This window comes from Rhipicephalus microplus, chromosome X (assembly GCF_043290135.1).
Source record: "Rhipicephalus microplus isolate Deutch F79 chromosome X, USDA_Rmic, whole genome shotgun sequence".
Taxonomy (NCBI): Eukaryota; Metazoa; Arthropoda; class Arachnida; order Ixodida; family Ixodidae; genus Rhipicephalus; species Rhipicephalus microplus.
Window position 1 is genome coordinate 499,222,094 of NC_134710.1, and position 15,311 is coordinate 499,237,404.

The following is a 15,311-nucleotide window of genomic DNA, read 5'->3' on the forward strand; positions in this document are numbered from 1 at the left end:
ACAGTGGTATGACGTCCAGCAACAGTGACACGGGCGGCACACATCCCGGTGACCGCTGGGGTTGCACCATCAGCTACTCGGACAAGAGTGATTGGAGCAGGAGTGAGCACTTTCTTGAGTCGAGCACAAAGGCTGGAGTTCATGACTGATATGTGAGTGCCGGCGTCAATGAGTGCTGCCACAGAAGGACCGTCAACTTACTTTAATCAAGTTGTTGTGTCCGGGTATCGTGTGTAGAGGAATTTTGGGTCGGGTCGTCGAAGCAGGCTCATCTCTAGGAGCTGCACCCGTCAGTTTTCCGAGGACTGGTGGTAAGAGGGCGAGGAGGAGCGACGTCGGTTAGTTGAGCGGGACATGCATCCAGAGGGCGAAGGGGAGCGGCTTGGTTGGGCGGGCCTGGATGCGAAGCATTATCTTGTGCCGTGTAGATCGGCATCCGAGAGCCAGCAGGTGGGCGTCGGGTGTTGGCATAATGCGACCATGGCTGCCAACCCCAGGAAGTGCGGCAATGACGTGAAATATGGCCCACTCGTCCACAGTTGAAGCAGATCGGCCTGTCATCGGAAGTTCGCCATTCTGCCGGGTTCCGGTAACGTGGGCGGTTGTTCGGTCCGCGGGACATATTAGGTGTACTTGGGCAGTCGGTAGTCAGGTCGGTTAACGGGGCATAGCGTCTGAAGTCCGCCGTTGGCCAGTTCCTGGCGTACGACACTCTTGGTTAAAGAAATCGTGGCGCGAGAGTCGTCAGGGGCCTGGACTTGGTCAGACAGGGGAGATGCTGCCTCGATTTCGTGGCGCACGATGCGCACGATATTGTCGGAAGCAGCAGGGGCTGGTGCCAAACGGGCGTCCTCGCAGGTTGATGTTGCAGCCGTGTTGGGGAAGACGGGAAAAGTGTGCAGTGATACGGCGACTTTTCGCGTCTTCGAAGCGTCGGCATTCATTAATAACGTCGTCTACGGTCGATGAGTTTCGAAATACGAGGAGATTGAAGGCGTCATCGGCGATTCTTTTGAGGATGTGCGCGACCTTTTCAGATTCCGGCATCTTGTCATCAACCTTCCGGCAAAGGGCGAGCACATGTTGTATGTATGTGACGTACGACTCGGTGCCGGACTGGAGTCGGGACACTAGTTCTTTCTGCGCAGCACGCCGCCGCCCGATGGGCTTGCCGAAGAGATCGATGAGTTTCTGCTTACAGATGTCCCAACTCGTGATATCTTCCTCGTGGTTGGAAAACCAAACTTTAGCTGTACCATCAAGGTAGAAAATAATATTGGCCAACATGAGCGTCGGATCCCAGTTGTAAAGAGCACTCACCCTTTCGTATAGCTGAAGCCATTCCTCCACGTCAGTACTGTCACTGCCCGAAAATGTGCCTGGGTCACGCGGTTGAGTCAGGACGACGGTGCGGTTAGTAGCAGCTGGATGCGGTGCTGTTGGTTGCTGCGTAGTTGGACGAAGCACGGTTGGGGTAGTCTCCGAAGAATTCTCGTGTTCGTCTTGATCAGGCATCGCACAGGCAGCCAAGGAACGTCCGCTGCGTAGAATCGTCATGGTGTTGACTGTGGGAAGACCCGCACTCTCCACCAAAATGTTACGGGGAAAAGGCGTCTGAAAAAATGCCTTTACTTTTTGGTAAACAGGCAGGCATACAATATGGAGCCCGGTCTGCCCGAGCTCGCCCTAAACATCGTCCTCTTTTCTGCAATGTTCATTTGTGGTACCCCGTAGCAATATCTACCACTTACAGCTGCTGACAGGCATCTTCTCGGGGGGGGGGGGGGGGGGCTTTAGTGTATTTTATTTTATTTATTTATTATTTTTTATTTATACAATACTGCAGACCCTATTTGGGTCCAAGCAGGAGGGCAAATACATGAATATAAATATATATATATGTATATGTATATATACATGAACATCAATCACAAAGAAAATGAAAAGAGAAAGTCGCAACTAAGTAAGATGTACACTGAAGAAATACGGAAAACATAATCAAAACAACGTCAGAAAGAAATAACAGAAGTAAGAACACATTGCATGCGCATAAACATTTGCCTATACCCCCGCAAGACACTTGAGATACAAAAAAAAGAATTGAAATACATAAAAAAGAACACTAAAAATAAGAAATGAAAGATTAATCAACATGACAATGGCAAAACATCAAGTAGATATATGTTCAAAGGAATCTGCGCTTATTAGTTGTGATAAATGCAGATTATTCCAATCGTTTCCAATTTTATTCCAAGCGGAAAGAAAGAATATTTGAAAAGGTTACTTCTGGTCTTATATGGTGTTAAAGAAAATTCGGGACGATGCCGTGTTCGACGTGCTGCAAGTGGTGTCACATACGCGTGTGGGTTCAGAGAGAAAGAGTTGTTTTTCAGTTGGTAGAGAAATTTTAGCCTGTGTATTTTCCTTCGAAGCTGAAGTGTCTGGATATTATGTTGTTTCATTAGGCTAGTGGGAGAGTCGGTTATTCTATATTTAGAAAAACGAACCTAACTGCTCTGCGTTAAATCATCTCTAGAGCGTTTATGTTAGTTTTTGTGTAGGGATCCCATACGATGCTTGCATATTCTAGTTTCGGCCGAATGAGTGAAGTGTAGGCTAGCATTTTAGTATAATGAGGAGTGTGCTTTAGTTTGTGCCTGAGGATACACAGTTTTTTGAAGGAGGAGTTACATATGTTGGAAATGTGGTTATTCCAACTTAGGTCACTAGTTATCATGATTCCAAGATACTTGTATTGGTTTACTTTGGTGAGCAATGTAGATCCTAGGTTATAAGCAAACAACGTCATATTAATTTTTTTTGTTATAGACATGTAGACTGTTTCTTCCTTGTTCAATTTCATACCCCATCGCCCGCACCACGACAAGATGTTTTGAAGGTTAGAATTAAGCATTAATTGATCATTAAGAGAACAAACTTTGTTAAATACTATACAATCGTCTGCAAATAGCCTAATTTGAATAGGGAGAAATATTTCGTTAACGATGTCATTTATATATATTAGAAATAGTAAAGGTCCCAAAACACTACCCTGGGGTACTCCAGACGTTACTGAAAGTTCATTAGAAGAGTAATTACCGATTGATACAAACTGTTTGCGATTATACAGATAAGCTGCTACCCAGTTAACTATGTATGCGGGAAGGTTAATTGACTGCAGTTTTTCAGTAAGTTTACTGTGAGGAACAAGGTCAAACGCTTTCTTAAAGTCCAGAAATATCACGTCGATTTGGCTCGACTTGTCAAGTGTACTAGCAAAGTAGTGAATAGTTGTCGTTAATTGTGTTACAGTCGATAAGCCTTTGCGAAAACCATGCTGGTGAGGAGAAAGTATATTGTTATCATTTAGAAACTTTGTTATTTCTTTAGCAATAATATGTTCAACTGAATTGCAGCACGTGGACGTTAATGAAATGAGTCGATAATTGGTTACTTGTGCTGCGTCGCCCTTTTTCGGAATGGGAACGACACGCGCAGTTAGCCAATCTGCAGGAAGAATAGCTGACGACAACGAGGAACGAAAAATGATTACCAAAAAGGGGGCTAACGCTTCAGCATATCTGCGCAGAAAGGCATTCGGTATGTTGTCTGGTCCTGGAGATGATTTAATTTTAAGGTTCCGTAACATTGATACCACACCTGGTTGTGATAAAATATCAGTGTTCTAGTCACATGGCCAGCGATTTGGGTTTACAATGGTATTAGAACTAGAAAATACACTTTGAAAATAATTATTAAAGCGCTCTGCGATACATTGCTTATCGACGACGACGAGGCCTTCATGAACGATTTGGTCAATTGAGTTTGTTTTTCTGCTTATAAAAGACCAAAATTTTTGGGGTGCCGTGCGAATGAAGTTTGGCAACGTGTGCTGGAAATACCAGCGCTTAGCTAGCTGTGCTTCAAGGTTTAACTTATCTTGCATTTGGTGAATAATCACGCGGGAGGCCCGCCGTCGCCTTAGGCACTTTACTTTCCTTTTGAGCTGCAAGATTTCTCTCGTTATCCAAGGAGTAGTTTTCGATGCTTTTTTAGTTTTGTTGGGAATAAAGTTGCTAATACAGTAAGCAATAATCTGTTTCAACTCATCCCAAAGTACAGCAGTATTGTTGCTTTGAAAATTATCAAGGCATAGTTCCAAATAATCCAAGACACTTTCATCTCTGGCACGAGAGAAATCTTTAACCATTATCGTTTTACATTTGCTGGTGTTAGGTACCTTCAAAGAAAAAGAACAGTATACTAGGTTGTGATCAGAAATTCCGGGATCAACCGATATAGAAAAGTTTTCTAATGAACGACTGATAAACACAAGGTCTAGTATTGATGCTGACATACCACAGGTGCACGTTGGCTGTTTAACTATCTGATCCAGATAGTGAGATAGGATGATGTCATGCAAATATTGTAAATGTGAATTATTCGCGATGCAAAAAAATCCGTTTTCCCAATCGACATCTGGCAGATTAAAATCACCTATAAGAAGAACCTTATCGTTTGCGAAAGACGCCATGTGCGTAAAAAGATCGCGAAAGAATTCGGGGGGAGAGTCAGTCAGGTGCTCGATAAGCGGCAAAAAGTAAGAATGATTTATCCCAGCAAGAAAACTTTAGTGACACGGTTTCTAAGTTATCAGCCTGTCGTAATGGGGTAGCGGCTATAGTGTTTTTTAACAAAACAGCCCCCCCTAGTACTTCTGTCACGGCGATACGCCCTGTACGACGGAGGAAACACAACTGCATCTTCAATATTATCATGCAGCCAAGTTTCCGTTATGTCAACTACATGAGGGTTGTAACTTAAAATAGTAGCCTCGAGGCTTTCCGATTTATTAACGACACTGCGGGCATTAATGTTTAAAACTCGAAGTTCTTTAAATTCAGAGGAGGCCTCCACGGAGGAAAGTCAAGTATTTCTGGTACTGTTTTGACGACCGTCGATTTTGACCCTCAAGTTGTTGCTTTCATCTCATGTGAAAAGTTCATTGTTAATGCGCTGCTTATCGTTATGCAGGCTAACTTTCTTGCCTTGCTCTCTATCAGTTCTAGCGCTATCCACAGCAGTTTACGTTTCCTTAGCGTATTGCGCAAATAATCGTTCTGAACTGATATTCGAGTACCCTTTAGTTTATGAGCATTTTTAAAGATATGCTGTTTTTCAGTTACATCCTGGAAGTAAATGATGACTGGTCTTCCACTACCCGCGTTACCGAGGCGATGAATTCGGCCGACAGATTTACAATTAACCGAAAGCTTCTTTGAGAAAACTTCTTCTTTGTATTTGGCATTACCAGCAAGACGGTGCAATGAGCGCGCGTAGCAACATCGTCATGACGGGGCGGCCGCACTCTTATTTTCCACGCGCACTTTGCTCCGCAAGGAGCAGGGGGTCAATGCTCCTTGCGCACCCTTATCTCGCAGTAGAGAGGATTATACGTCTTGGCTGGCGTTCGGTTTTTACTGAAAGGATTTTGTTTTAGTTACCAAGTGCACAAAGGTCACTGCAATCGTTGCACAGTCTATGTTTGCGAAAAGAGCACACTTTTCAGACACAGCGAACTAACAACTGAGATGCTTATTCGCGTTTATCTGTACCTGAGAGTATGTATCAGGCACCATTTGTGCGTGAAAAATGCGGGGCACGTTTCGCTCTGCTGGCCATTCTGTGCGTGATCTTTCAATTTGTTGCTATCGCGTTCATTGCTTCGCCTTTGCAGCAAACCTGTACTATTTTTCCTGCTGAATGTATCGAGTCTAGGGTTCTTCAGCTGCCACTCAGCAGAATTGCTACAGTACATTGGCTAGTGTTTCTTAAGAGCTGTCATTTCCGTCGTTATGCGACGAAATGGGGGATCGGATATTGGTACACTGCACCCAAAGTTTTCAAATTAACGGGACTGGGGCTGACTGCCGTTTCAAATTATCCGCTCAGACTTGCATTGCAAAATACAGGAGTGCTGAAATGCTTTGAGTTAAGCAGGATTTCAATATAACGGAGTTCGATATAATGAGGTTTTACTGCATTTTACCTAGTTCGATACAAATGACAATAAACACAAAATATTTGAGAAAAACTTGGGCAGATGGTCCAATTACTTTGTTCTTGTTTTTGAATGTACAAAATCTAAATATGGCAAAAGAAATGTAAGAAAAAATCACAAGCTATAGATTTTGGTTTCAGCATTGCTCAGAACTACAAACACTTCAATGGCGTTTTAGAACATAATATTCCTTGAAACATGATTATGCACAGAACCTTATCGCATACTGTACACATAAAACGAGTCTCCACTCTCATCTTGGAGCAACGGGTTGTGCTGACAAGCACACCACATTTCGGCGTGTGGCTGCCCTGGGCAGAGTAATCTCTGTGATATCAAGGAATTCTGAATGAGAATACATTGTGAGTGTCGGTGATAAACAAGTCTAGAGCAGGATTGCCAATAAAAATGGAAATCAACTTCAACTGCACCCACAAGGGAATGCCGATAAAGATAAAAATCAAGTTTTGGTGTCTTCGTTGCTACCTTGCAACGAAACCCAAACCGCATGCCACGCGACACGCTAGTGCTAGAAATCATTTATTTTATTTAGGAAAGAAGGTAGCACAATCGTTTTCAACACTTCTTGTAAGTCCTATGAGATGGCAGCACCTCCCAGCGAGCATGCATCATCATTATGGCTTGAATATTCAAACAGAGGGTCAAAAACGCACATGTACGGCAAGGACAATGCAGCACAGCAAACTGCCGCGATACTTGTACGGCAAAACACTCAAGGGGTGAAATATACTAGCAATACACGAACAAAAGCGTACATTTTAAAAATAAAAAATGTAATTGTACTAGAAGTGAATTACCACTGTTAGTCCACATAATAAACTGCATTCAAAATTCTACACAATTGAACCTACATGAGAACTAAGAAGAAATAAATAAATTTAAGAAGGAGTTCTTAGTTTCACTGTCTGGGCTCCTTCACACCTACTTGTGGTTTGCCTGTTTTTGGTAGACAGTATGCGAGATCGGAAAAAATATCGCATTCCTAGCCTCCCTAGAGCTGATGCCATATTTTCCCGCAGCTTTATGTGCATCCCCTTCTTGGCATTAAAGTCCCCCATCACTACAGTATACATTACCAATTGCCTGATCTTATGACTGCCTTGGCATTTAATGTACTGTACACACTTGTCATTAAAGTGTTCGTTATGCCCCCTTCGTTCCTAACCGTACATGGCCGCTTCGATGGTGGGCTGTTTGCCTGCGTAGAGGCAGCACGTCAGTGCAGCGCATTTGGCAGTTTCGCACAGATTAAGTTGCTGCTTGAACGGTGGCGGTCCACTCGCACTACGAAGCAGTTAGCTGATGGTGTTTGTCAGAAGAGTTGTCTGTGATTAAGCTGTACTGGCGCTTTGGCCATCTGCCGCCTCTGAGCATTTACGGGGCTTACCCCTTTAGCATCAGATTGTGAACAGCGCTTCAATTCTGGGTGCCGAAACGTCAATACATTTTTCTCTTGCAGTAAGCGTCCTCGTCATTTCATTCAAGGGCATAACTGCAGTGCGCTGTTGCAGTAGCCAATTCATAATTTTTAATATGCTTAATGCATCACACCCTAGCATAGTGGCAAAGCTGCTTTTTGAAGTAGTTTTGGCATCATATTAGTTGCCGCAAATCATGTACACTCGAGCCCCTTTATAAGAGAAACTCGTATTATAAGAGCCAAATAGGTATAAAAGACATTAGTGTGCCTACAGTAAAATACAGGCTGATAAGAAAATGCATACGAGGTACCTTGCTTATAAAAGACATCTCATATAAAAAAGACAAGAATTGCTGCCTGGAGCATGCCTCTTATAAAGGGGTTTAATTGAATATAAGCACCGCTAAGCCTCTCTATCGCCTCGTTCTTAAGGCAACCACCCCTGCAGCGCTTCACCAATCTAGCTAAAAGAAACAGTCATGCTGCTGTCTCACCAAAAATGCTTAGGAATCTTCTGGAAGTTTTTTTTTGTATAATATCGCTTCAAAGCATTAGAAAAATATTCAATTCATGCTCAAACTTTAATGTTCAAATTCATTTCACGCTAAAAATTCTGCTATTGTCACAGCTCTAATATAGGTCTATGTATTTTCACTTTGTTCCCCTCTTCGTAGTTTTCCGTTTGGTAATCTTTATTGTTGTCCCATTGAATCTTTGAAGCTTCAGTATTCGCTCATTCACTCTCCACGATTGCCCCGCCGCGGTGGTCTAGTGGCTAAGGTACTCGGCTGCTGACCCGCAGGGCGCGGGTTCGAATCCCGGCTGCGGCGGCTGCATTTCCGATGGAGGCGGAAATGTTGTAGGCCCGTGTGCTCAGATTTGGGTGCACGTTAAAGAACCCCAGGTGGTCTAAATTTCCGGAGCCCTCCACTACGGCGTCTTTCATAATCATATAGTGGTTTTGGGACGTTAAACCCCACATATCAATCAATCAATCACTCTCCACAGTTTCTTCTACTTAACAAAATGATATTTTTTAGTGCCAAACAACATCACAAATAAGATGACAGGACAAAGTACTAGTTTCTGACTGGTTAGTTAAGAATAGGGCTCTGTCCTGGCATTTCCTTTGTGGTGTCGTCTTGCACTACAAAATAATCACTTCCTCTACTTGGTGCCTTCATCACACCCACTGAACCTATGCCAAACTAACATCCAGCAAAAGTCATCATAAACCGACTATGTGTCGTTTTCATCGCCGAACTGATACATATACATAGACTCCCATTGAATGAAACCTGAAGGAACCAACAAAATTTGTTTTGTTTAACTGGAGTTTTGTTTACTGAAAGATGAGCAGGGGTGCGGAATTCAAGCACAAAGCCAATCGTATTAGAGGCCATTGTTCGATTTAAGCAGCAATTTAATTTATAAGAGTTTTGTTTACTGAGAGTCTACTGTAAATACTTTTTTTCCATACTGTTAAACTGTGGAATGCTTTACCGAGTTATGCAAGATTTTATCACTTGCTATATTTTTGTTAGATGTTGCAAACCATTGATGTTCAAATTTAAAGCATTTTGTTTTGTTTAGCAATTTCTTTTGTTTGCTGCACCCCACTCTTGCAGTTGTCACCTAATCCTCACCAGTGGCTCTGCCTCTCTGCATTCCTTCTAGGGTCTCCCTTACTTCCACTGTCATTACTTATTCGATCTTGAATTCCTCTGGGCTATTATTTCTTTTTACGATATCATCCTGGTTGTTTCGACTATTGTACAGCTCTCTGTAGAACTCCTACGTCACCTCGACTATCTTATCCATATTGCTTATGACATTTCCTTCTTTGCTCCTTAATGCATACAGCCGATTACATACCTGCCGGTTATCCTGTAAAATGTACGAATTTTGACCGTGCTTACGATGCTACGAATTTGCCTGAAATTTCACAAAAAGTATTTCATTTCTGATAAAAAAATAAAATTCGTAAATTATCGTGGCCTACGCGATCGGCTAGGGCACGTTTCCGTAGCTAGTCGCGGAGGCACAAAAACGGTGTTGTGCTGTATTCCGACACAAGGAGAGAACAATATGTATTGGTGTTATTATCATCACATACCGGCCAAGTCTGCAACATTGTCCGGGACACTCCCGGGTTTCCACTGTGTCTTCCGTTTGTACAGTTGCCATGAAAATTTCCTGAAAATCGAAATTTGTGTGCGAGATCTGGCCCCATTCACAAAAATGCAGGTCCGTCTGTTCTAGGCTTTTTGCGAGCCCACGGCGTTTTATTTTGAACGAGTTTCAGAGCAGAATCTTAGTGATGCGAAACCGTAGCAGATACAAATTTATAAATTTCCCCAGCCAAGTTTATTTGTTCATTGGGCCAAAATTTGAATATTCCGAACACTTTTCCTAATCGCAGCGTGTGATGTAACTTTACTACCAAAACCATCTAATGAAGGCTGATCGAGAGCAGTGGGCTCGAAGCTTCAAAAGTATGCGTGTCACCAGCACACGCACTGTCTTCTACAGTGCGTGTGATTGTCCTTGCCACAACCGCTGTGAACGAAATCGCGTTCATTCGACACGATCATGTATGGCGACAACATTACTGACATAACTGTGAAAGTGTGCGCGCGGCCAACGTTCGACCAGTCAAAGCAACGCTGCTTTCCGCAAAGTCGGACATATTTCCGGAAAGCAAACGTCTTTGCGGTTTCTTGTGGCCATAACCGTGCCAGTTGCGATCATAGACAGCATAAAACGACTTGGTTTTGAAGGCACGTGGATTGAAAACAAAAGCATCGTTTGCCGCAACCGCTGCGCACAAAACCGCGGTCGCGGCGACGCAATCGCGATCTACGAGCTCCGATGGCATGTGGCTGACGGAGTGGTAGATTAAAGGTGGTAAAAAGGTAAAACAAGCTAGAAGAACTTTCGCGTTCTTGTCCAAAAGAATATAGTAGCGAGCACAGCCAAAGAATTGACCCGCGCTTTCACAGCAGCCAGCTCCGCCGTCCCGTCCATTCACGTTTGAAGACATACGCGAGTTGTTTTGACTGAAATCGATTTTTTTGCTAGTTGTTTTGATGACACAAAATTTTGCAAGCGATTGCGCTCCTCCTTTGAAACTCTCACCTTAGAGGAAAACCCTACCCTCCTGTGTTGAAGGCAGCTAAATTAAGATTCCAACGGCAGCCTTTCTGGACGCAAACCCTCCGCTGTGTCGCTGGTCTGACAGCTGCAGCCGCTGGCAAGGATAAGGTAACAACGGACCTGCTGAAAGATGGCGATGAAATTGTGTTATAAAAACTTGCCACCCTATGTACGAAGTGCATCTTGACGAAAAGGGTACCAGAATCTTAGAAAAATTCCAACATCATTTTAAATAATAAGAAAGGAGAAAAATTCCAACGTCATTTTAAATAATAAGAAAGGAGACGTCAAAGAGTTCGAAAATTACAGGCTGATCAGCTTACTGTCCGTTCTCTACAAACTATTTACGAAAATTATAGCTAATGGAATTAAGGAGGCAAAGTTCAATCAATCGAAGGACAAAACAGAATTTCATATAGGCTACTCCTCAATCGACCATATTCATACTATCAATCAGGTAATAAAAAAATGTGCAGAATACTACCAACCCCTATACATAGCCTTCATAGACTACGAGAAGGCGTTTGACTCAGTCGAGACATTAGCCGTAATGCAGGCACTGTGAAATCACGGCATCTATGGACCTTGCATAAGTATACTGGAAGAAATCTACAGTGGATCCACAGCCACCATAGTTCTCCATAAAAAAATCGACAGAATTCCAATAAAGAAGTGTGTAAGGTAGGTAGACACGATCTCTGCACTGCTATTCACTGCATGTTTACAGGAGGTTTTTAGGACCCTAGATTGGGAACAGTTAGGAATAAAAGTTGATTGAGAGTATCTTAGTATCTTGTGATTCGCTGATGACATTGTCTTGATGAGTAACTCAGGAGACAAATTACAGCTCATGATCACAGAACTGGACATGGAAAGCAGAAAAGTAAGTCTTGGCAGAAAATGGCGCTTTGCGATAAGTGGACAGATGCTGGAAGTTGTAAAGGAATATGTTTACTTAGGGCAGGTATTAACCGCGGAGCCAAACCATGAGAGTGGAATAACTAGATTAATAAGGATTGGGTGGATGATATTCGTGAAGCATTTTGAAATTATGAATGGTAATCTGCCACTAACCCTCAAGAGGAAGGTATTGTTAAATACTATTTCAGAAGAGCGGCAAAGAGGAAGAAGAGAACTAGAGCGTGCCTGGATTGCGCGCCCGCATTCCATTTTACTTTTAGTTTTTAACTCCGTGTGTAATAAACAAGACATTCTCTACTACGGCTCCGCTTCCTGGTTTTTAACAGGTATATAACAGCTGCATCTTGCTAGTACTTACCTATGGAGCAGAAACTTGGAGGTTTACAAAAAGGATTCAGCTTAAATTGAGGACGACGCAGCGAGTGATTTAAAGGAAAATGAAAGGTGTAACGTTAACCCTTTGAGATGTTATGTACACAATTGTCTACATCACCTATTTTAGCTTTTTGCATGGTGTAGAGGCTAAGTAACAGCAAGATATATTCTACTTTGGATGAATCGAATCTCCTTCATAATTGATTTGTCTTCATTTAACCACATTTTGTAGTCTACTGATATATATGATCACTTTTCTTAAGTCACTAATACGTTTGAGGAGTCATGCGACGTGCCGCTTCCTGCAAGCAATGTGAAAATAATTTTTCTTTCCTTAAAATGGACATAAGCAAAAAGGATTTTTTACTATATTCCTAGCCTGAGATTTTATACTATTTGTGCAAAAAGTTAGCATGTATGATTTAAGGGTAAAAATATATTTATTAGTAGTTTAATTAGTTTGAGTTGCTGTAACACCAATAAATTCCAGAATTATCTCATTATTCTTGTTGCAATAGAATATTGAATGCCTTGAAGTATCGTTGTAGAGATTGTAAACATTTAGAGACAGTTCTTCATAGGTGATGTCTGAAAAGGTTTAGAGATGAGAAGAGAGCAGAGTGGGTCTGGGAACAAAGCGGGGTTAAAAATACCATAATTGAAATCAAGGAGAAGAAATGAACAAGGGCTGGGCACGTAGCACGTAGGCAGTATAACCGCTGGTAATTAAGGCTAAGTGACTGGATTGCCAAAGAAGGCGAACGCACGAAGGGGAGATAAAAAGTTATGTGGGCCAATGAGAATAAGAAGTTCACTGGCATAACGTGGCAGCAGAAAGCACAAGACCGGGTTCATTGGCAGATCATGGGGGAGGGTTCATTGGCAGATCATGGGGGAGGCCTTTGCCCTGCAGTGGGCTCAGTCAGGCTCATGATGATGATGACTCCTGAGTAGCCCTTAAAGGGGACCTGCAACACGTTTTCAAGTAGTCATGGAATAAATTCAATAAAGGAGCTCATTGCCTCACGAATTCGCCGATTCAAAAACTTCCCGACGAAAGCACTGGAAGCTAAGCAGGCAGGTTTGGCAAGGGGAAGAAAAGCTTCATGCCTGCCTCTTGACCTTGAGCACTTTTCTCCCTCTCTTTTTCCCCCCCTTCGAATATGCAGCTTTTCAGTGCGGCTGCATGTGCACGTGTGGACGTCACGGCATCCCGCGGCGGGCTCGGTAACGACCAAGCGCGCCATGCTGCGACTGTGACGTAATTTTTGAGCCTGTTTGGTCATTTGCCGAGAAAAGACGAAGCAATTTTTAGCTGGTTTTAAGAATTTCAAATTCCAGGTCATGTGCTGTGCTATAATATTTCGCTCGTGTGTCCTCAGGAGCCTCGACTACCGATCGGAAGTGTTTTCTGAAAAAGGTGTTGCAGGACCCCTTTAAAGGCTGCACTATGTTGAAATAAAGAAATACTGTATTTACTCGATTCTACCGCGCCCTCGATTGTAACGCACACTCGGTTTTCACGACGAAAAAAAAAAAAAAAGTAAGACATCGATTGCAACGCACACCCATTTTTCTCGTTGGCCCGCACGATCACACTACTCCGGAAAACGACTCCTTTCGGGAGCGTCTTCCGTTTAAATATGGGGTACGGGGGAAGCTTGTGCCTATCTGACGTGCAACGGATCATTGCCGTCACTCTTGTTTTACCGTGGCTCGATGTCAGCATGCGAACTTGCTTCGCCCCCTTCTCGACGGTTGTGGTGCCAGGCATGTCGAAGTAAAGAGGCGTCTGATCGGCATTCCCGATTTGCCCAAGCAGGTAGCCGTTGTTGTGCCACAAGTTTAGGACGAACCTCTGAAAACTGTGAAGCTTTTCTTTGTACTCCTCCGGCAAGTTTTGGCGCATGCCCGTTTGCTTTCGGAGGGAAAAGCATTTCCTCTTCATAAAGTTAGTTAGCCAGCACCTGCTCGCTTTGAACTGGCTCCGCGTTAGCCCTTTTTCGAAAGCTAACTGCACAGCCCGCACTTAGAGCAGTTCTGTCGTCGCGGGCCGCTGTGCCGCTCGCTGCTCAAGCACATACTCGGCGAGCAGCTCTTCAATTTGCGGAAACCGACCCTGCTGTGATCCACTGAAGCCTTTGCATGAATCTTTGACAATCTTCTGCTTTTGTTTCCGCCAGTCCCACACGCACGTTTCGGGAACTCCGAATGACCGATGCAGCCCGATTTCCGTCTGTTTTGGCACATGCGATGACTTTTCTTTTAAAAGCGGCATCTTGGTGCACTCGTCGAGTTTCTGGAGTCGGCCCTTCCATGCCGTCGATGCTAATGAACTACAAGATGACGAACTCCTCAGCACACGTACGAAGTGCCGCACATGGGCAGAAATGGCCGACGCGCCATGCCGAAGCACGTAGGGGGCGGCCATTTTGGAAATGCCGATGGCAATAGAATGACCGTATTTATTTTTTTCGCACTCGATTTTAACACGCATGCGATTTATGAACTCGCTTAACCGGAAAAAAAAACGTAAAAGGTGGGCGTTAGATTCGAGTAATTACGGTAGTTAAACATCACCCTTCATCACAATTATGCAGACCACAATAAAACCAGGGCTGATGTCAAATTCTGCGTAGGAGCTTCCGTTCTCATAGCTCCAGATCACTTGAGGTGAAAAAAAAAAATTACATAAAAATAGTTTTTGCAGGCTCAGCATTACACAGCCTACAAAAGGAACTCGAGAGACGAAGTTATGTGTTGCATAATTGTCTTCCAGTTTTTAGTATTTTATTTAGACACCTAATTTTTTGCCACTACTCTGTTCTGAGCGGCACCTGTTTCTCGTTTCGTTGACGGGGACTCAGCGTCAAACCCCTTTCCTCTCATGCCCCTTCATGAGCTCCTTCGAAGAAAGAGAGGCGCCTATGTGGCGAAAAGGGGGCTTCAGGGGGGACAAGAGGCGAGGGAGCGGGTCAGCCGAAAAGTGACATCATACGAGAAAAGAGCTGTGAAATGTTGCTCAGGTTTTTTTCTTGTGATGTTTGGAAGACCCCCCTTTTTTTGTGCCTGTAAATAATGTAAATGAATCCAGTGCACTTTATCGAAGTGTGCCTTCTCTGATGAACATCTTATACCAGAAATTCACTACACTGTTATTGACTTGCAAGTAAAACAGTGTGGTGCAGTAGCTTCCAGTGTACACCTCTTTCAGTGATAGTGTTAGAGTTATTCACAATGTGCCATGTTTAATAAAGCAAGCCTTTACTCGTTGGGTAATTCTTTGTGGTGTGCCACACTTTTTAAACCAAGTCTGCAATTGTTAAAACAAAATGAAATATTTATTGATATAGTTAT

The 15,311-nt window shown here is 43.3% G+C and overlaps 1 protein-coding gene across 10 annotated transcripts in view; it reads left to right on the top strand.

The window, feature by feature from the left end:
• The window catches only part of LOC119160764 (uncharacterized), a 174,619-nt gene that overhangs the window by 78,659 nt on the left and 80,649 nt on the right, over nucleotides 1-15,311 (top strand). The gene's annotated exons all lie outside the window — the stretch shown is intronic.